General features: G+C 43.6%; 13 non-coding genes across 13 annotated transcripts; 10 read left to right on the top strand and 3 right to left on the bottom strand.

The window, feature by feature from the left end:
• Positions 1-419: 419 nt before the first annotated feature.
• On the top strand, positions 420-492 carry trnaf-gaa (transfer RNA phenylalanine (anticodon GAA)). The gene has a single exon. It is a non-coding gene; the product is annotated as a tRNA-Phe (tRNA).
• A 135-nt stretch (positions 493-627) lies between these two features.
• Positions 628-701, bottom strand: trnan-guu (transfer RNA asparagine (anticodon GUU)). The gene has a single exon. It is a non-coding gene; the product is annotated as a tRNA-Asn (tRNA).
• A 414-nt stretch (positions 702-1,115) lies between these two features.
• On the top strand, positions 1,116-1,188 carry trnak-cuu (transfer RNA lysine (anticodon CUU)). Its single transcript has one exon. It is a non-coding gene; the product is annotated as a tRNA-Lys (tRNA).
• A 2,137-nt stretch (positions 1,189-3,325) lies between these two features.
• Positions 3,326-3,397, top strand: trnae-uuc (transfer RNA glutamic acid (anticodon UUC)). The gene has a single exon. It is a non-coding gene; the product is annotated as a tRNA-Glu (tRNA).
• Positions 3,398-3,948: 551 nt separating this feature from the next.
• Positions 3,949-4,020, top strand: trnaw-cca (transfer RNA tryptophan (anticodon CCA)). Its single transcript has one exon. It is a non-coding gene; the product is annotated as a tRNA-Trp (tRNA).
• Positions 4,021-6,213: 2,193 nt separating this feature from the next.
• On the bottom strand, positions 6,214-6,285 carry trnae-uuc (transfer RNA glutamic acid (anticodon UUC)). Its single transcript has one exon. It is a non-coding gene; the product is annotated as a tRNA-Glu (tRNA).
• Positions 6,286-7,179: 894 nt separating this feature from the next.
• Positions 7,180-7,253, top strand: trnan-guu (transfer RNA asparagine (anticodon GUU)). The gene has a single exon. It is a non-coding gene; the product is annotated as a tRNA-Asn (tRNA).
• Positions 7,254-9,434: 2,181 nt separating this feature from the next.
• trnae-uuc (transfer RNA glutamic acid (anticodon UUC)) lies at positions 9,435-9,506 on the top strand. The gene has a single exon. It is a non-coding gene; the product is annotated as a tRNA-Glu (tRNA).
• A 549-nt stretch (positions 9,507-10,055) lies between these two features.
• On the top strand, positions 10,056-10,127 carry trnaw-cca (transfer RNA tryptophan (anticodon CCA)). Its single transcript has one exon. It is a non-coding gene; the product is annotated as a tRNA-Trp (tRNA).
• An 8,190-nt stretch (positions 10,128-18,317) lies between these two features.
• On the top strand, positions 18,318-18,533 carry LOC117395683 (small nucleolar RNA U3). The gene has a single exon (XR_004663140.1). It is a non-coding gene; the product is annotated as a small nucleolar RNA U3 (small nucleolar RNA).
• A 678-nt stretch (positions 18,534-19,211) lies between these two features.
• trnal-cag (transfer RNA leucine (anticodon CAG)) lies at positions 19,212-19,293 on the top strand. The gene has a single exon. It is a non-coding gene; the product is annotated as a tRNA-Leu (tRNA).
• A 296-nt stretch (positions 19,294-19,589) lies between these two features.
• Positions 19,590-19,663, top strand: trnai-aau (transfer RNA isoleucine (anticodon AAU)). The gene has a single exon. It is a non-coding gene; the product is annotated as a tRNA-Ile (tRNA).
• Positions 19,664-19,833: 170 nt separating this feature from the next.
• trnas-uga (transfer RNA serine (anticodon UGA)) lies at positions 19,834-19,915 on the bottom strand. Its single transcript has one exon. It is a non-coding gene; the product is annotated as a tRNA-Ser (tRNA).
• Positions 19,916-20,124: the final 209 nt, after the last annotated feature.

Consider the following 20,124-nt stretch of genomic DNA (forward strand, 5'->3'; position numbering starts at 1 on the left):
CAGAATACGCGTGAATCCTGAAAACATCTCGTTAATATTTAAACAAAGCCAGCAGTCACTTTATTGATCACCCTGTGGATTAACCGCTATTGGAATACAGATGATTGTGTTAAAGATGTTAAAAGACTTTCTATGTACACGTTTTAGAGCTTAGCGTTTCTTGAGGCAGTTCAAGCGCGGCACTTTCAGGCAACCAGTTCCAGTGTTTGACTTTTGGACTTACTCTGGAAGGAATACAAAAAAAAAAAAAAAAAAAACATTTGTTGAGAACCGCATTTGGGAGAAAACTTAACAGTTTCGAAAAGCATTTGTAAAGGCATCGGATTCTGTTATGGTGTTGCCGAGCTGTTGAACGTTTTTCATTACAGGTTTACTGGATTGCCAAAAAGAATGCTATCTCGAAACCTCAGTCTTGTCACGCCGTAATAGCTCAGTTGGGAGAGCGTTAGACTGAAAATCTAAAGGTCCCTGGTTCGATCCCGGGTTTCGGCAAACAACAAGACGATATTGGTTGTGTATTATTTTGAACTAAAAAAACAGAGCACATTTATTCTTCAGCGTAATTGGATGAAATAACAGCGTATCAGAGTGCCATTTTCTAATGTGATTAAGAAATGCAAAAAACATCGTCCCTGGGTGGGCTTGAACCACCAACCTTTCGGTTAACAGCCGAACGCGCTAACCGATTGCGCCACAGAGACCACCCTGTTAAGCATCCAAAGCATACGGGAGTGATGAGCAAGGCGAGATGCTGCAGAACGTGATCGAGGGAGCAGAAGTCATCAGAACCTGAGATCACATCTAAGAAGAAAGCAACACGGGGCAGGAAAGTCTATGTAATCAATTATGGCAGCACAGCATATGTCGTTTTGTTAGATAACACCCTGGGAGACAACAGAGCAGTGTGTGTAAATAGCTACAATGGAAACCATATACTTACGACTTAATTTTGATACAGAACTGTGGTCATGTGTAATCTGTTTTCATTATGATAAGAAAGCTACAGTTCAGTGGATTATATTTGGAATCTTTGGTTCTGTCATTCACTATTTTCTCAAATAAGATGACAAATTAATAGCTCAGTTGGTTACAGTGAAAGAAACCTCGAAAAGTCAGCCCGGCTAGCTCAGTCGGTAGAGCATGAGACTCTTAATCTCAGGGTCGTGGGTTTGAGCCCCACGTTGGGCGTCCTTTTTAAATACAAATTGAAGATGTTTCTTCGAGACAACGGAGCAAAGTCTGATTCTGTTCACATTGTATACAGTATTGCAACAAAATAACTTATTGGTCATTGTCATATAGCAATTGCTATTGTAAAAAGCATGCATCGTTTATAGCTATAACGATATTGAAATAAATAATCTTACTGTTTTGGGTTGGCTTCAATCCGTTTCTTTTTTTTTAGAATTGTCTTAACATCATTCATGGAGCATCAGTTGGTATGTGCGTAATAAACCCAATCGGGCCTTGATACGAGAACCCTAGTGTGTGCTGAAATAAATAATGCAGTTTTCTACAATAACAAACGTAGCTTGTCAGAATGGCCGGTTGGTCTAAGACGCCAAACTCAAGGACATTGTCTTTCCAAAGAATTGTGTGTTCTGGTCCCTGAATGGAGGCGTGGGTTCAAATCCCACTTCTGACAGTTCAATTTTACTTATTTTTAAAAGGAATAAATGTGTTCATTTTACTATAAAAGATTGTTTTAAGGAAATCAACAGCTAATACCAAACTCTTGTCAGCACTCAATACCATTTTAATTTCCATTTTAAATCAGACTAAAATAGTGTTCCTAACACAGATTGCAATTTTTGTTGTAAACAGACTACTTGATGAAGTCACTGAAAAATATTTTGTGGCCAAACATGTATTTAACTTGATTGTTTTAATATTCCAAATAACATATTACTTTGAAAAACATCTCCGTCGACCACTGGATCGTGGTCTCAGGCTGGGATGCGGACCATTGAGAACAGTATAAACCATCTATTAGTGGATGTAGTTTACATGAGAAATGCCCTCGTTTAACATGCTGGGATGATAGACTTCGGCATTCTCCAACTGCTGTTTACATTTTCTAACACGTTATGAGGACAAATACAAAGTTGGACACTTTCCTTGTAAGTGGGGGTAAGCACAAGTTATTTTCAGGTGTAATGTCTTTATTTAAGCTCAATCTAGTCCTGCGTAGTGCAAATCACATTACTGTTTAAAGTGTTCTTAAATTGTTTAAAACATTAGCAGTGATCCATTTGAAATTTGCTTAATGATTTAAACAACTGAACTTATTGTCAGCTCGGTGCTGAGAAGAAAACACTCCCACTCCTCCTGGTGGATACCGAGACCAATCCCTTCAAAACAGTTTCACTCTAGAAATGATCCTTGCAAATATAGTCTTGTCTTTTATTGGCAGACCGTCACCCCCAGCTGGCAAGCTCTACTTCATATGATACAATGACTGGGCAACAACGAGGTGTTACATTAACAATACAAACTAACTTGAGACAGCCAAGCCGTTAAAGCATACCTTAAGTTTGTCATGTGATACAAAAGCAAGTTTTGGCATTTTTGCATTGCCTGCCTCGTCAAAGAAGCTCGAGCCACAGCACACAGCGCTGCTGCATCGGGACACAGAGGTGGATTTTAAAGCGACTGAATCAACGAGCTGAGACTACTTTTTGAAGAAATTGAAAACATGCCTCTCGTCGAAATATTTGCTATTTAATTAAAAAAATGTTTCGAATTTGCAAATGGCAGACTACATTGCCTTGCCCCCCCCCCCCCCACAAAAAAAAGACAATCTGAATTGCTCATATCAAGCTGCGATGTAGCCTATGAGAATCTCTGACACAATTCGAGGGGAATTAGCTCAAATGGTAGAGCGCTCGCTTCGCATGCGAGAAGTAGCGGGATCGATGCTCGCATTCTCCAAATAGTTTTAACGTATCTGCGTATTTAGTCCCAACGCATTATGGAGATAAATACAAAGTGTGACAATTCTTTGTAACAGAGACGCCCGCCCTACATGTGTATTTTAAAGCACATTCTCCTAATTTGTAATATTCCCAAGACTGAAAAACTGCAGTGCGCCGTCCATCGTATGTCTTCCGAGAAACACAAAGGGAGATTATTTATTTATTTATTTATTTATTTATTTATTTATTAGCAATTAAAGAGTTTGTGTTAATTGAGAATAAAAATAAATGGCTTGAAGTTTGCTTTCATTTGTAACGTGTTTATAATGAAATATCGGTTCTTGTGTTTTTACCAATCATTGTACTGTATACTAGCTACTGTTGCATGTCCATGATTTTGTTCCTCAGCTTCCCATATGGTCTAGCGGTTAGGATTCCTGGTTTTCACCCAGGCGGCCCGGGTTCGACTCCCGGTATGGGAACGTTCTTGTTATTGTCATTTTGTTACAGAACTGTGGTCATGTGTAATGTGTCTTCAATATGATAATAAAGCTACAGTTACTCGATATATATATATATATATATATATATATATATATATATATATATATATATATATATATATATATGTATATATATATATATATATATATGTATGTATATATATATATGTATATATATATATATATATATATATATATATGTATATATATATATATATATATATATATATATATACTGAATGATGCAAATGTATTTGACTCTATTCACATTCCCATCGCGTGGAACCATCGCAGTTTGTTTTTAGATTATATTAATCCCTGGTCAAGACAAAGTCTCTCTGGGGTGGGACGATCATTAAGAATGCGGATGTAAGGTCTCCGGTCCCATCATAGAAGCAATATAGTTTATTCACCAATAAATACCTACACATTTATTTATGTTTCTTTTTTTGGTAAATTAACACATTATTGCATTCTGTCATGTCACGCTGTGCACTCTAGGAATGCATAACAAGCATGCACTACGCCAGGACTTCGTGGCACAACGGTAGCGCGTCTGACTCCAGATCAGAAGGTTGCGTGTTCAAATCATGTCGAGGTCAAAGCCGTCTTTATTTCTATTCCACAATATTTCATTTTTTAACGTGTTTGGATTTGAATGTCTCCGGACATTTATTTATACAATTTAGCCTACACAACATATTGATTATAAAGCGACAAACAAATTACTTCCTGGGGGGGGGGCAGTTCAGTTTCAATCAAGTTCCAGTCTCTCTGCCATTATCTTGCGCTGCTGTGTTTGGTCAGGTAAAAAGGGCGTGACCAGAGCGGTATGGGCAATCCCGTTAGGTAGCTTGCATGTCAATCTCTCCTTCTTTTCTATTTATACACCCAGCACTGCTTCCGCCCTTCGTCTGTGTTTGTTTTTGGTCTGTGTTTGTTTTTTTGTTGTTCGCTCCTTTCACTGCAGGTAATTTCTCTGCTCAGCGCTGGTAGACAGTATCAGCTATTTTCCTACCTGCTCAGGTGATTCTTTTCATCATTCAGCTTTTGTATTTTTCTGCAGGAGCTCCAACGTTAGTCTTCTCTGCTCCCTCCAGTCTCCAGCGCAGCTACAGCGCCGTTCAAAGCGCAGCGTCATTCTCAGCTTGCTCTGCGTTCTCATCAGAAAGACTGTTCCGACGTCACCGCTGCACTGCAACTCTCTACACCGGCGCCTCACAGACCATGGTTACCACGGCAACGCCTCATCGAGTGACTACTGGGAGTGGTAAGTTGCCATGGCGACCAGGCAGCTTTAACAGGCAATGCGAGCCTGTGCCTCACTACTGCAATCTTCTGGCTCCTGCTGCTGCGCTTTTGCAACATGAGAGCTTAGCTTCAACTCGCCGAATTATGACATCTAAATACTGCAGGCTCCTCTTCTAGACCTACGTTAACTTACTTATATCATCACTAACTGTTCTAAAGCAAACATTTTATCCATAGACAAGGATTTTAATCGCAATAACCAAATATATGCTACCCTGCTTCACTGAAGCCAGTAGTTTCAATTCCAATCGCAACCTCGAGATGGCAGCATAACACCACAAACTACATAATTTAAACTGATTTGCTATCGCTGCGAATCTCGCACACTCCAAACTTTCTATCAATTCCTGCAGTTCGTTGTCTTTCCGAGGGATTCTCAGTCCCCTCCTGCCTCAACCTCTTTTGCTTCATATATTAACTTGATTATTTCAAATCAAAACCCCTCCCTTCGAGGATCTGGTCATGAAGCCATGCTTATCAGCTTTCTGAGATGTTAAGAATCCACTGTCACATTAATTTTCCAGCTTCCTTGCATCAGGCCATTCCTGCAACCTTTTTGCTCCCTGATTTGCACTTCCTCATTTGCCCCCAACTTCATCAAGGCACTTAATACAACTTTCAAAGTCCATTTCATTCAATTTGAGCTTCCAGGCACATACGGAAACTATGTCCTACGATTATCAACATTTCAGTCAAGAGTCCTCCAACACCGCAATAGACAATACACTCTTAGACTGCTCCTGATCAAATCAATAGGTTTTGCAGCAGCCTCCGAGCAACACATTCTCATCCTCTCAGGTTCTGCAGAGGCCTCAGATCTACGCATTCTTCATCTCTGCCCAAAGGCAGACCCATCTCCGACATCATCTTAAACGCCTTAACTCTCAAATACCAATTTCCACTGCATTCAGCAGCTCTCTGCTCTCTACAGCAGGCCACTGCACACTACTGACAGCATTCCACCGTTTCTCTGTTTCCGTCTGTCCTAAACGGAGGGGGTTCTCTGTTTTTGTCTCTCCTAAACGGACCCGAGACACATTTCCAAAGCTCTCCACGCTGCCCAGCTGACAGCTTAGCTGCCTGAGGATGCCGCACTGAGTTGCGAAGGATCTGTCCTTTTGTCCTGTTGGTCCCCTTCCTGTCTCTTGTTCCACTAAATGCCCAGCAGCCAGAGGATGCTGCCTGACCCGTCGGGAGCGAGTGTCAGATTGTTGTATGTTATGTGTTTAAACTTTGCTCTTTCTCTCTCACTTTTACGTCACCCCTCTCAAGCCCTCGTAGGCAACCAGTGAAATGTGAGGTGATGTGAATAGAGACAAATACATTGCATCATTCTGTGTATATATATATATATATATATATATATATATATATATATATATATATATATATATATAATTTCAAGTAACTGTAGGTTTATCATCATAATGAAAACACATTACACATGACCACAGTTCTGTAACAAAATGACAATAACAAAGACGTTCCCATACCGGGAGTCGAACCCGGACCACCTGGGTGAAAACCAGAAATCCTAACCGCTAGACCATATGGGAAGCTGATTAACAAACTCCTGGACATGCAACAGTAGCTAGTATACAGTACAATGATGGTAAAAAACCACTAATTCATTACAAACACGTTACAAATTAAAGCAAACTTCAAGCCATTTATATTTATTCTCAATTAACACAAACTCTTCAATTGCTAAAAAATATAAAAAATATCCCTTTGTGCTTCTCGGAAGGCATACGATGGAGGGCGCACTGCAGTTTTTCAGTCTGCGGGAATATTACAAATTAGCAGACTGCTTTAAAATACACATGTAGGGCGGGCGACTGTTACAGAGAATTGTCACACTGTATGTATCTCCATAATGCGTTGGGACTAAATACGCAGATATATTAAAACTATTTGGAGAATGCGGGCATCGATCCCGCTACTTCTCGCATGCGAAGCAAGCGCTCTACCATTTGAGCTAATTCCCCTCGAATTATGCCAGTGATTCTCATTGGCTACATCACAGCTTGATATGAGCAATTCAGATTGTCAGATTTTTGGCAATGTAGTCTGCCATTTGCAAATTCAAAAAATAAATGGATTAACTAAATAGCAAATATTTTGACTAGAGGTATGTTTTCAATTTCTTCAAAAAGTAGTCTCAGCTCGTTGATTCAGTCGCTTTAAAATCCACCTCTGTGTCCTGATGCAGCAGCACTGTGTGCTGTGGCTCGAGCTTGTTTGACGAGGCAGAAATTAAAATGTTATTAAGTGCTGACAAGAGTTTGGTATCAGCTGTTGATTTCCTTGAAAATCTTTTATAATAAAATGAACACATTTATTCATTTTAAAAATAAGTAAAAGTCAACTGTCAGAAGTGGAATTCTTTACAAAGTCCTTGCTTGTGCTAGAGTGCTGCAGCAAGTTAGTTTTTGTAGTTTGACAGGTTTGTCTCTGTGGCGCAATCGGTTAGCGCGTTCGGCTGTTAACCGAAAGGTTGGTGGTTCAAGCCCACCCAGGGACGATGCTTTTTGCATTTCTTAATCACATTAGAAAATGGCACTCTGATACGTTGTTATTTCTTCCAATTACACTGAAGAAAAAAATGTGCTCTGTTTTTTAGTTCAAAATAATACAAAACAAAAATATTCTTGCTGTTTGCCGAAACCTGGGATCAAACCAGGGACCTTTAGATTTTCAGTCTAACGCTATTTCGGCTTGACAAGACTCAATTTTTGAGATAACATTCTTTTTTAGAACAGCTTTAATATAATTAAGTACATTTCTAAACAATCCGCTAGTAACATATATAATCTCAAAGTGCTATAATTTATTTATGGAGATAGAAGATCCTTTTTGATTCACATTGTAATAGTTTTTGATCGAGATCACCACCACCGCGATCTTGAAATGATTTTTTGTATGACACAGAATTTCACATCTGAACCGGAATGCCTGGCATCTACAGGCATCTACAAGAACTCTGTCTTTCCAAAGAATTGTGTGTTCTGGTCTCCGAGTGGAGATGTGGGTTCAAATCCCACTTCTGACAGTTCAAATTTACTTATTTTTAAAAGGAATAAATGTGTTCATTTTACTATAAAAGATTGTTTAAAGGAAATCAACAGCTGATACCAAACTCTTGTCAGCACTCAATACCATTTTAATTTCCATTTTAAATCCGACTAAAATAGTGTTCCTAACACAGATTGCATTTTGTTGTAAACAGACTACTTGTTAACGTCACTGAAAAATATTTTGTGTCCAAACATGTGTTATTTAACTTGATTGTTTTAATATTCCAAATAATATATTACTTTGAAAAACATCTCCGTCTACCACTGGATCGTGGTCTCAGGCTGGGATGCGGACCATTGAGAACAGTATAAACGATCTATTAGTGGAAGTAGTTTACATGAGAAATGCCCTCGTTTAACATGCTGGGATGATCGACTTCGTCATTCTCCAACTGCTGTTTACATTTTCTAACACATTATGAGGACGAATACAAAGGTTGACAGCTTCCTTGTAAGTGGGGGTAAGCACAAGTTATTTTCAGATGTAATGTCTTTATTTAAGCTCAATCTAGTCCTGCGTAGTGCAAATCACATTACTGTTTAAAGTGTTCTTAAATTGTTTTAACATTAGCAGTGATTCATTTGAAATTTGCTTACTGATTTAAACAACTGAACTTATTGTCAGCTCGGTGCTGAGAAGAAAACACTCCCACTCCTCCTGGTGGATACCGAGACCAATCCCTTCAAAACAGTTTCACTCTAGAAATGATCCTTGCAAATATAGTCTTATCTTTTATTGGCAGACCGTCACCCCCAGCTGGCAAGCTCTACTTCATATGATACAATGACTGGGCAACAACGAGGTGTTACATTAACAATACAAACTAACTTGAGACAGCCAAGTCGTTAAAGCATACCTTAAGTTTGTCATGTGATACAAAATCAAGTTTTGGCATTTTTGCATTGTCTGCGTCGCCAAACAAGCTCGAGCCACAACACACTGCGCTGCTGCATCGGGACACAGAGGTGGATTTTGAAGCGACTGAATCAATGAGCTGAGACTACTTTTTGAAGAAATTGAAAACATGCCTCTCGTCGATATATTTGCTATTTAATTAAAAAAATGTTTTGAATTTGCAAAAGGCAGACATTAGGACAATCTGAATTGCTCATATCAAGCTGCGATGTAGCCTATGAGAATCGCTGGCAGAATTCGAGGGGAATTAGCTCAAATGGTAGAGCTCTCGCTTAGCATGCGAGAAACAGCGGGATCGATGCCCGCATTCTCCAAATAGTTTGAACGTATCTGCGTATTTAGTCCCAACGCATTATGGAGATAAATACAAAGTGTGACAATTCTTTGTAACAGAGACGCCCGCCCTACATGTGTATTTTAAAGCACAGTCTCCTAATTTGTAAAATTCCCCAGACTGAAAAACTGCAGTGCGCCGTCCATCGTATGTCTTCCGAGAAGCACAAAGGGAGATTATTTATTTATTTATTTATTTATTTATTTATTTATTTATTAGCAATTAAAGAGTTTGTGTTAATTGAGAATAAAAATAAATGGCTTGAAGTTTGCTTTCATTTGTAACGTGTTTATAATGAAATATCGGTTCTTGTGTTTTTACCAATCATTGTACTGTATACTAGCTACTGTTGCATGTCCATGATTTTGTTCCTCAGCTTCCCATATGGTCTAGCGGTTAGGATTCCTGGTTTTCACCCAGGCGGCCCGGGTTCGACTCCCGGTATGGGAACGTTCTTGTTATTGTCATTTTGTTACAGAACTGTGGTCATGTGTAATGTGTCTTCAATATGATAATAAAGCTACAGTTACTCGATATATATATATATATATATATATATATATATATATATATATATATATATATATATATATATATATATATGTATATATATATATATATATATATGTATGTATATATATATATGTATATATATATATATATATATATGTATATATATATATATATATATATATATATATATACTGAATGATGCAAATGTATTTGACTCTATTCACATTCCCATCGCGTGGAACCATCGCAGTTTGTTTTTAGATTATATTAATCCCTGGTCAAGACAAAGTCTCTCTGGGGTGGGACGATCATTAAGAATGCGGATGTAAGGTCTCCGGTCCCATCATAGAAGCAATATAGTTTATTCACCAATAAATACCTACACATTTATTTATGTTTCTTTTTTTGGTAAATTAACACATTATTGCATTCTGTCATGTCACGCTGTGCACTCTAGGAATGCATAACAAGCATGCACTACGCCAGGACTTCGTGGCACAACGGTAGCGCGTCTGACTCCAGATCAGAAGGTTGCGTGTTCAAATCATGTCGAGGTCAAAGCCGTCTTTATTTCTATTCCACAATATTTCATTTTTTAACGTGTTTGGATTTGAATGTCTCCGGACATTTATTTATACAATTTAGCCTACACAACATATTGATTATAAAGCGACAAACAAATTACTTCCTGGGGGGGGGGGGGGGGGCAGTTCAGTTTCAATCAAGTTCCAGTCTCTCTGCCATTATCTTGCGCTGCTGTGTTTGGTCAGGTAAAAAGGGCGTGACCAGAGCGGTATGGGCAATCCCGTTAGGTAGCTTGCATGTCAATCTCTCCTTCTTTTCTATTTATACACCCAGCACTGCTTCCGCCCTTCGTCTGTGTTTGTTTTTGGTCTGTGTTTGTTTTTTTGTTGTTCACTCCTTTCACTGCAGGTAATTTCTCTGCTCAGCGCTGGTAGACAGTATCAGCTATTTTCCTACCTGCTCAGGTGATTCTTTTCATCATTCAGCTTTTGTATTTTTCTGCAGGAGCTCCAACGTTAGTCTTCTCTGCTCCCTCCAGTCTCCAGCGCAGCTACAGCGCCGTTCAAAGCGCAGCGTCATTCTCAGCTTGCTCTGCGTTCTCATCAGAAAGACTGTTCCGACGTCACCGCTGCACTGCAACTCTCTACACCGGCGCCTCACAGACCATGGTTACCACGGCAACGCCTCATCGAGTGACTACTGGGAGTGGTAAGTTGCCATGGCGACCAGGCAGCTTTAACAGGCAATGCGAGCCTGTGCCTCACTACTGCAATCTTCTGGCTCCTGCTGCTGCGCTTTTGCAACATGAGAGCTTAGCTTCAACTCGCCGAATTATGACATCTAAATACTGCAGGCTCCTCTTCTAGACCTACGTTAACTTACTTATATCATCACTAACTGTTCTAAAGCAAACATTTTATCCATAGACAAGGATTTTAATCGCAATAACCAAATATATGCTACCCTGCTTCACTGAAGCCAGTAGTTTCAATTCCAATCGCAACCTCGAGATGGCAGCATAACACCACAAACTACATAATTTAAACTGATTTGCTATCGCTGCGAATCTCGCACACTCCAAACTTTCTATCAATTCCTGCAGTTCGTTGTCTTTCCGAGGGATTCTCAGTCCCCTCCTGCCTCAATCTCTTTTGCTTCATATATTAACTTGATTATTTCAAATTAAAACCCCTCCCTTCGAGGATCTGGTCATGAAGCCATGCTTATCAGCTTTCTGAGATGTTAAGAATCCACTGTCACATTAATTTTCCTGCTTCCTTGCATCAGGCCATTCCTGCAGCCTTCTTGCTCCCGGATTTGCACTTCCTCATTTGCCCCCAACTTCATCAAGGCACTTAATACAACTTTCAAAGTCCATTTCATTCAATTTGAGCTTCCAGGCACATACGGAAACTATGTCCTACGATTATCAACATTTCAGTCAAGAGTTCTCCAACACCGCAATAGACAATACTCTCTTAGACTGCTCCTGATCAAATCAATAGGTTTTGCAGCAGCCTCCGAGCAACGCATTCTCATCCTCTCAGGTTCTGCAGAGGCCTCAGATCTACGCATTCTTCATCTCTGCCAAAAGGCAGACCCATCTCCGACATCATCTTAAACGCCTTAACTCTCAAATACCAATTTCCACTGCATTCAGCAGCTCTCTGCTCTCTATAGCAGGCCACTGCACACTACTGACAGCATTCCATCGTTTCTCTGTTTCCGTCTGTCCTAAACGGAGGGGGTTCTCTGTTTTTGTCTCTCCTAAACAGACCCGAGACACATTTCCTAAGCTCTCCACGCTGCCCAGCTGACAGCTTAGCTGCCTGAGGATGCCGCACTGAGTTGCGAAGGATCTGTCCTTTTGTCCTGTTGGTCCCCTTCCTGTCTCTTGTTCCACTAAATGCCCAGAAGCCAGAGGATGCTGCCTGACCCGTCTGGAGCGAGTGTCAGATTGTTGTATGTTATGTGTTTAAACTTTGCTCTTTCTCTCTCACTTTTACATCACCCCTCTCAAGCCCTCGTAGGCAACCAGTGAAATGTGAGGTGATGTGAATAGAGTCAAATACATTGCATCATTCTGCAGTAACATTGCAGCAGTAACTGTAGGTTTATCATCATAATGAAAACACATTACACATGACCACAGTTCTGTAACAAAATGACAATAACAAAGACGTTCCCATACCGGGATTCGAACCTGGGCCACCTAGCTGAAATCCAGGAATCCTAACCGCTAGACCATATGGGAAGCTGATTAATGAGCCCCTGGACATGCAACAGTAGCTAGTATACAGTACAATGATGGTAAAAAACCACTAATTCATTACAAACACGTTACAAATTAAAGCAAACTTCAAGCCATTTATATTTATTCTCAATTAACACAAACTCTTCAATTGCTAAAAAATATAAAAAATCTCCCTTTGTGCTTCTCGCAAGGCATACGATGGAGGGCGCACTGCAGTTTTTCAGTCTGGGGAATATTACAAATTAGCAGACTGCTTTAAAATACACATGTAGGGTGGGCGACTGTTACAAAGAATTGTCACACTGTATGTATCTCCATAATGCGTTGGGACTAAATACGCAGATATATTAAAACTATTTGGAGAATGCAGGCATCGATCCCGCTATTTCTCGCATGCGAAGCGAGCTCTCTACCATTTGAGCTAATTCCCCTCGAATTATGCCAGTGATTCTCATAGGCTACATCGCAGCTTGATATGAGCAATTCAGATTGTCAGATTTTTGGCAATGTAGTCTGCCATTTGCAAATTCAAAAAATAAATGGCTTAACTAAATAGCAAATATTTTGACTAGAGGTATGTTTTCAATTTCTTCAAAAAGTAGTCTCAGCTCGTTGATTCAGTCGCTTTAAAATCCACCTCTGTGTCCTGATGCAGCAGCACTGTGTGCTGTGGCTCGAGCTTGTTTGACGAGGCAGAAATTAAAATGTTATTAAGTGCTGACAAGAGTTTGGTATCAGCTGTTGATTTCCTTGAAAATCTTTTATAATAAAATGAACACATTTATTCATTTTAAAAATAAGTAAAAGTCAACTGTCAGAAGTGAGATTTGCACCCACGCCTCCATTTGGAAGCCAAAACACACAATTCTTTACAAAGTCCTTGCTTGTGCTAGAGTGCTGCAGCAAGTTAGTTCCCTTTCAAGTCGAAAATAACCATCAAGGTATGGGACATTGCCGTCAGGCAGTAGGGATTGGCTGAGCTTTATGTCAAAGCTGCCGTGTAAGCCCGCCCCCCTGGGAGCTTACTATACGCAGCGCGCGGAGAGTCACTTCCTCTTTTGCCTTCAGCATCAGTAGCGGTAGGACTTAGAGCTATTTAACTGATTGTACTCACTAAAGCTTAGGCTTGAGAAGCTGGTTTATCCCCTTCTCCGTGTTTATTTCAGTTATACTCTCCGGAGTTATTATTGTTTATTATTATTGTTATTGTATTATTATTTAGGATTATATATTGTTTACATTATATATTCCTTTTCGCTTTGCTTCGGCATCGCGTTCTTCGTGGTCTCCATCTTTCCTCTGTTCTTAATTATTATTGTGTGGGTTTTTTGTATATATATTTTGTATATATATTTATATTTTATTGTGTATATATATTTTGTTATATATATATTGTATATTGTGTGTTCGGACGCGTGTTGCGTTGGCCTTGGCCCACGCGCATTTTGCATCCTCGGTCTAGTGTTATTATTATTATTATTATTTATTTCTTAGCAGACGCCCTTATCCAGGGCGACTTACAATTGTTACAAGATATCACATTATTTTTACATACAATTACTCATTTATACAGCTGGGTTTTTACTAGAGCAATCTAGGTAAAGTTCCTTGCTCAAGGGTACAACAGCAGTGCTTAGTGCACTTGGGGCTCAGTGCTCGATGCTCGACGCTTCGGCGCTCGGTGCTCGACGCTCGGTACACGTTCCATCAGCGCTTGGTGCTCGGTGCTCGACGCTCGGTGCTCGACGCTCGGTGCTCGGCGCTCGACGCTCCGTGCTTCGGTGCTCGGCGCTCGACGCTCGACGCTCGACGCTCGACGCTCGGCGCTCGGCGCTCGACGCTCGACGCTCGACGCTCGGTGCTCGACGCTTCGGCGCTCGACGCTCCGTGCTTCGGTGCTCGGCGCTCGACGCTCGACGCTCGACGCTCGGCGCTCGGCGCTCGACGCTCGACGCTCGACGCTCGACGCTCGGTGCTCGACGCTTCGGCGCTCGACGCTCGACGCTCGGCGCTCGACGCGCGCACCCTCGACGCTCGACGCACGCACCTCGGTGCTCGATGCTTCGGCGCTCGGTGCTCGATGCACGCACCCTCGACGCTCGACGCACGCACCTCGGTGCTCGATGCTTCGGCGCTCGGTGCTCGACGCACGCACCCTCGACGCTCGACGCATGCACCTCTGCGCTCGACGCGGCGGCGCTTGACGCACGCACTTCAGGTGCTCGACGCTTGGTGTCCGACGCTTAGGCGTCCGACGCGTGCACCTCGGCGTGTGACGCGACAGTGCTCGACGCACACTCTTTGGTGCTTGACGTCAATACTAGACGCTTCGGCGTTCTATTATGTCTGGGTTCCACCATTGCGTGACCTGTCAGGACAAGTTGCCTGCCAGCGACCCTCAATGAGACTGCGTCGCATGCTTGGGGCCGGACCATGCCGCATCTGCCCTGGCAGATAGGGCATACTGCCAGCTATGTGCGGGGTTTCAGACACGCACCCTTCGCCAGAGAGCGAGGAAGGCAGTTGGAGGTCGTTCCCCATCCTTGGGCTCGTCCCACACCGTCTCTGCCCCACTGTCATCGATCGTGTCGCTGCCGGCGACGTCTCAGCTCCCTCTGAGCCCATCTTCCCAGCTTACAGCTGGTCAGAGATCTCCAGCCAGGTGTGCTCGGGAACGTTCCCGCAGATCCTCCTCTCGCGGGGCTCGCCCCCATCGGGAGTCTCGATCCAGGTCTCGATCGCCTCGCCGGAGAAGGCACTCTCGCTCCCCTCGGAGGGGTAGGCGTTACCAGGACACATCTGGGGTGGCTGAGCTCACCTCCAAGATGTCACAATTTATGGAGCTCATGATGGGACAACAATCCCTCCTTATGACCCTAGTAAATGTGGCGCCTCGGGCCCCAGAGCTAGTAACCGGACCCAGCACTAGTCAGCTGACGGTTCCTCCACCAGTGCCCCAGGAAGTAGAGTGGGACGCCGATGCTGTCTCAAGGGACGCATCTGAAGCAGACCCGCTCTTTGAGGACACAGAGCCTGAGGTGGCATCCCAGCACTCTGGGCAGGACGACCCTGAAGTGCTGGATACTAATGACCCTATCTGGTCAGTGGTGGAGAGGGCAGCCCGTCACTTAGGCGTGGACTGGCCTGCGTCAGAGCCAACACGACGCTCTTTATTTGAGTTGCCATCGGCTCCGCCGCTTCAGTCCAGGATGCTCCCGGCGTTCCCGGATTTTATTAAGGAGGTGCAGTCCACCTGGGGAGCCCCGGCCTCCGCCCCTGCAACTTCTCGCAAGGCTTCGGCTTTTACCATGCACGGGGCGAGCGAAGCTGGATTAGCGTCCTTTCCGCGAGTGGGCGCCGCGTTCGCCGTGCTAGTAAAGGCACCGACATTATCGGGGCTGGCTAAGGACCCTTCCTGCCCTAACAGGCAGTGTAGGATTACGGAGGCCCACCTAAAAAAGGGTTATGCCGCGGCTACAGAGGCAGTTAGACTGTCTAACATGCCCAGCCTCCTGACAGTCTACCAGGTGGCGCTGATTCGCGACCTGCCTGAGTCCCCATCCGTCGGACTTAGAACCGAGCTGGGTGCAGTTGCACAGTTTTTGGTTAAGCTGGCTCAGCTGAATGCGCGAGCACAGGGCAGGAGCATTGCTTCCCTTGTAGTGGCAAGGAGGCAGCTCTGGCTCTCACAGGCCAGGGTACAGGAGCCTGATAAGGCCCCGTTGCTAGATGCTCCTATATCCCCGGGGCACACGTTTGGCCTAGCGGTGGAGGAGATGCTGCAACGCTCCGTCAAGGCGCGTGAGGCATCGCAGCAGTTGGCTAAGTTGTGGCCAAGCAAGCCTTTCCAGCCAAGGCGGCCGCAGGAGCGCCAATGGCGCAGGGCGCCACCGCAGCGGCAAGCGCACCCACAGGGCAGTAAAACCGCCCCTTTGGGGGTTTCAGCACGCAGCCAACCCACGTTTGCAAGACCGCAGCGCGGAGGGTGGCGCCCCAGAGGAGGTAGCAGACCACGCCCTCGTGGCTCTGGTCAGGCCCCTCGTGAGCGAGCGCAGCCTAAGCAGCCCTGAGAAACCCTGGCAGCCATTAACCCACCCCTACACTGTTCCACAGCTTCTGTTCTGGCAACAATGCACCAACGACATCTGGGTGCGCAAGACTATACTCACCGGGTACACCCTTCAATTCCGGTTAAATCCCCCCCCCCTTCAGGGGAGTGGTGGTAACTGCAGTGAAGGACTCGGTTCAGTCCTCAGCTCTAGCTCTAAAGCTATTTCGGCTTGCCATGTACGCATTGACGGGTTATCACCTGGTTGCCATTTCCTGGCATCTCAGTTCCTAAAGGGCGCAAGACGCTTGCGGCCTCCAAGGTTGACCAGTTTACCGTCTTGGAGCCTTGATGTGGTGCTAGAAGCCCTTACCAATGCACCGTTCGAGCCTCTCCACAGTGTGGATATGAAGTTCGTGTCTATTAAGACTGCGTTTTTGCTGTCAGTGGTATCAGCAAAGCGTGTGGGCGAGTTACATGCACTTTCAGTGCATCCATCATGTACTCGTTTCGCAGGAGACGGTTCTAAGGTCTCCATGCGTCCAAATCCGGCCTTTTTACCCAAGGTCATATCCCCGTTTCACATGAACCAACCAGTCGAGTTGATGGCGTTCCATCCTCCTCCTTTTTCTTCCCAAGAGGAAGAGCGGTTACACATGCTCTGCCCTGTGCGGGCATTGAGGTGTTATATTGATCGCACAAAGACTGTGAGGCAAACAGAACAGCTGTTCATATGCCATGGTTCTAAAACTTTGGGTCAGCCGCTGTCTAAGCAACGCCTTTCTCATTGGATAGTGGATGCTATTCAGTTAGCATATGATTCTATGGGCCTTCCGCCACCAGGGCAGTTGAAGGCACATTCCACTAGGGGTATGGCAACATCCTGGGCCCTCTTTAGAGGGGTGCCGATGTCTGACATTTGCGCTGCAGCCAGTTGGGTTACACCGCATACATTTACGAGGTTCTACCGGTTGAATGTACTGGAATCCACTGCTCCGTCATTTGGAGCATCTGTGTTGCACTCTATGATGCCTCAGGTTGCGGACGTCTAGAGTGGTTGACAATATGGTGTGACTATTCCACCTTGGGACAGGTGTCATTGCGAGCATAGACGCTGAGGCGCAGCTCCGCATATGTGTAGATGTACTGCCTACGCAGTTGCGTTATGACGTAAGGCTGTCCTACTGCCGAGAATCCTCCCTCGCGACGGCTTGGGTACACTGTTCCCATACCTTGATGGTTATTTTCGACTTGAAAGGGAACGATAGGTTGCGGATGCAACCCCGGTTCCCAGAAAGAGAAAATAACCATCAAGCCGCGAGGTCGCTCTGGAGGCCTTCACGGCCTGAAGGGCAAAAGAGGAAGTGACTCTCCGCGCGCTGCGTATAGTAAGCTCCCAGGGGGGCGGGCTTACACGGCAGCTTGCGCGGAGGCCAATCGGCAGCTTTGACATAAAGCTCAGCCAATCCCTACTGCCTGACGGCAATGTCCCATACCTTGATGGTTATTTTCTCTTTCAGGGAACCGGGGTTGCATCCGCAACCTATCGTTTTATTGGATAACACCCTGGGAGCTCGACAGAACAGTGTGTATGCATATTGCTAAAATGGAAACCAAATATACACGATTCAAATGGGAATCGTATTCAGATTTTAAGCACAAATTTGATAGACTTCACAGTGCAAAGGAGGAAGGCAGACAATGCAAATGAGGCAACTGGCTCCTACTTTTTAGATCATACGAGAAAATTGAACCCAATTAAGCTTTTAACCGCCTGCAGTCTGGAATGAGTTTGAAATGTTGTTGTAACACCTCACTGGGCAACAGCAATTGCATTATATGAAAGTTCCTGTTAATTTCTCAGCGGCACAGCTACCGGTGCCACTCAGAGTTGGAGGGAGACGGTCGGCCACTTGCCCATAAAACAATACTTTCCGGGATCATTTCTATAGTGATTTGCCAGCGAAATGCGTTTATAAAGTGTTTGGACTCGCTATCAACGAGGAAGAGTGAGAGTGTTCACTTTTGAGCGTGAAGGAGGCAGTGAGTGTTGATTTTTGGCCAACTGCTCCCTGTTATTGATGACCCCTCCAGTGTTCCTTAGGGGGCTGGAGGAAGCGGACACGTTCTGAGTGGGTATCTTGCCTAAAGGTACGCAAGACGAACTACAGTTGCAAAGCACTGCTGCTTTTTCGACGATTGATTAAAACTATCAATCTGACTGAAAACACGGATCACATTAATTGTGATCGGTTTGATACCAATAGGCTTACATGGCAGGTATTGTGTATAGACAATGTCATATACACAGAAATGAACACGGATAGTGTTTATTAAGGGCTGACTCATTGAAACGTTCGAGAGATCTCGGTGTACTGGACAAATATACTGGATTTTTTCCATGTCGTAATTGTGCCGCCTGTGATAATGCGTTTGAAACTAGAGATAATGTGAGATAATGTCTGTTACTGGCGGATAGTTTACAAATGTACTCAATTATGTTACAACTTTTGTGTCTACGAAACATATCTGTAACATTTATGTAATGCCTGTGTGGTTTTTTCATGAAGTTAATTTGCTAACAGACTGTTCTGATTTGTTTCTAACCGTGAAGCGATCGCTCTGTTTGCCGTATATTTTCTGTCTGTAAGAGGAGTGTCCTTGTGATCCCATATAGAATGCGACGAAACAGGTCGCCCTCCTTAATATAAACAGATAAAGAATAAGTTCACGCACACACCAGGTGATTTACTGTAGCGTCAGACATTGGAGGTTCAGCAGTGTACTGCAGTGTTGTGCAAAGTCGTCGGTGTAAGTCAGGATGGCCGAGCGGTCTAAGGCGCTGCGTTCAGGTTGCAGTCTCTCTGGAGGCGTGGGTTCGAATCCCACTTCTGACAAATCAGTTTGCTTATTTATTTCTTAAAACGTCCACCTAATGCTTGGTAATTTGATTTGTTTTTCTTGTTAGTATTCAAATCACAAGGTCGTTAAATGAGAGAAAGTCACCGCAAGCCTGCACCTCACCACATCCTTCACACTGTTAAACTGCCTCATTATGACGAGGCCTCTAATTATGCCTTTCCAATACTTTGAATGTGTTATTGTTCAGTTTAACATGAGAACATCTTGGTAGAACACATAATGTCCGCAGGACTTATTTTCCTCGGGTTCTAGTATCAAGTTTTGAGTGTGTGGCCGGTTAGCTCAGTTGGTTAGAGCGTGGTGCTAATAACGCCAAGGTCGCGGGTTCGATCCCCGTACGGGCCATGGCTTTTCTTCTTTAAAGAAACCACAGCATTTGTAATGGTGCCAAAATGAACAATCTTTAACAAAATGAACCGAAGCGATATGAAGTACAACCAGTAATATTTCAGACTTCCTGAGCTTTAAACATGTATTAACAATGAACACATACAATCAATTAAAAACAAAGCTTACGTAGTCGGCAGGATTCGAACCTGCGCGGGGAAACCCCAATGGATTTCAAGTCCATCGCCTTAACCACTCGGCCACAACTACATGCTCGCACGGTTAGTTGTGAAAATATCCAAAAGAAGTAAACGGCTCCCGCAGTAATGCTGTAGATGGCAGTATAGGCTAACTAATGAACCCAAGTCAAATGCCTTTGTTGAAACTCTATCAGATTTGTACAAGGCAAGCACACGTGGGAAAAGTAAATACAATATACTTTCTGTTAACGCTCATAATAATGAATACATCTTTATTTC

The sequence above is a fragment of the Acipenser ruthenus genome, chromosome 32 (assembly GCF_902713425.1).
Source record: "Acipenser ruthenus chromosome 32, fAciRut3.2 maternal haplotype, whole genome shotgun sequence".
Lineage (NCBI taxonomy): Eukaryota > Metazoa > Chordata > Actinopteri > Acipenseriformes > Acipenseridae > Acipenser > Acipenser ruthenus.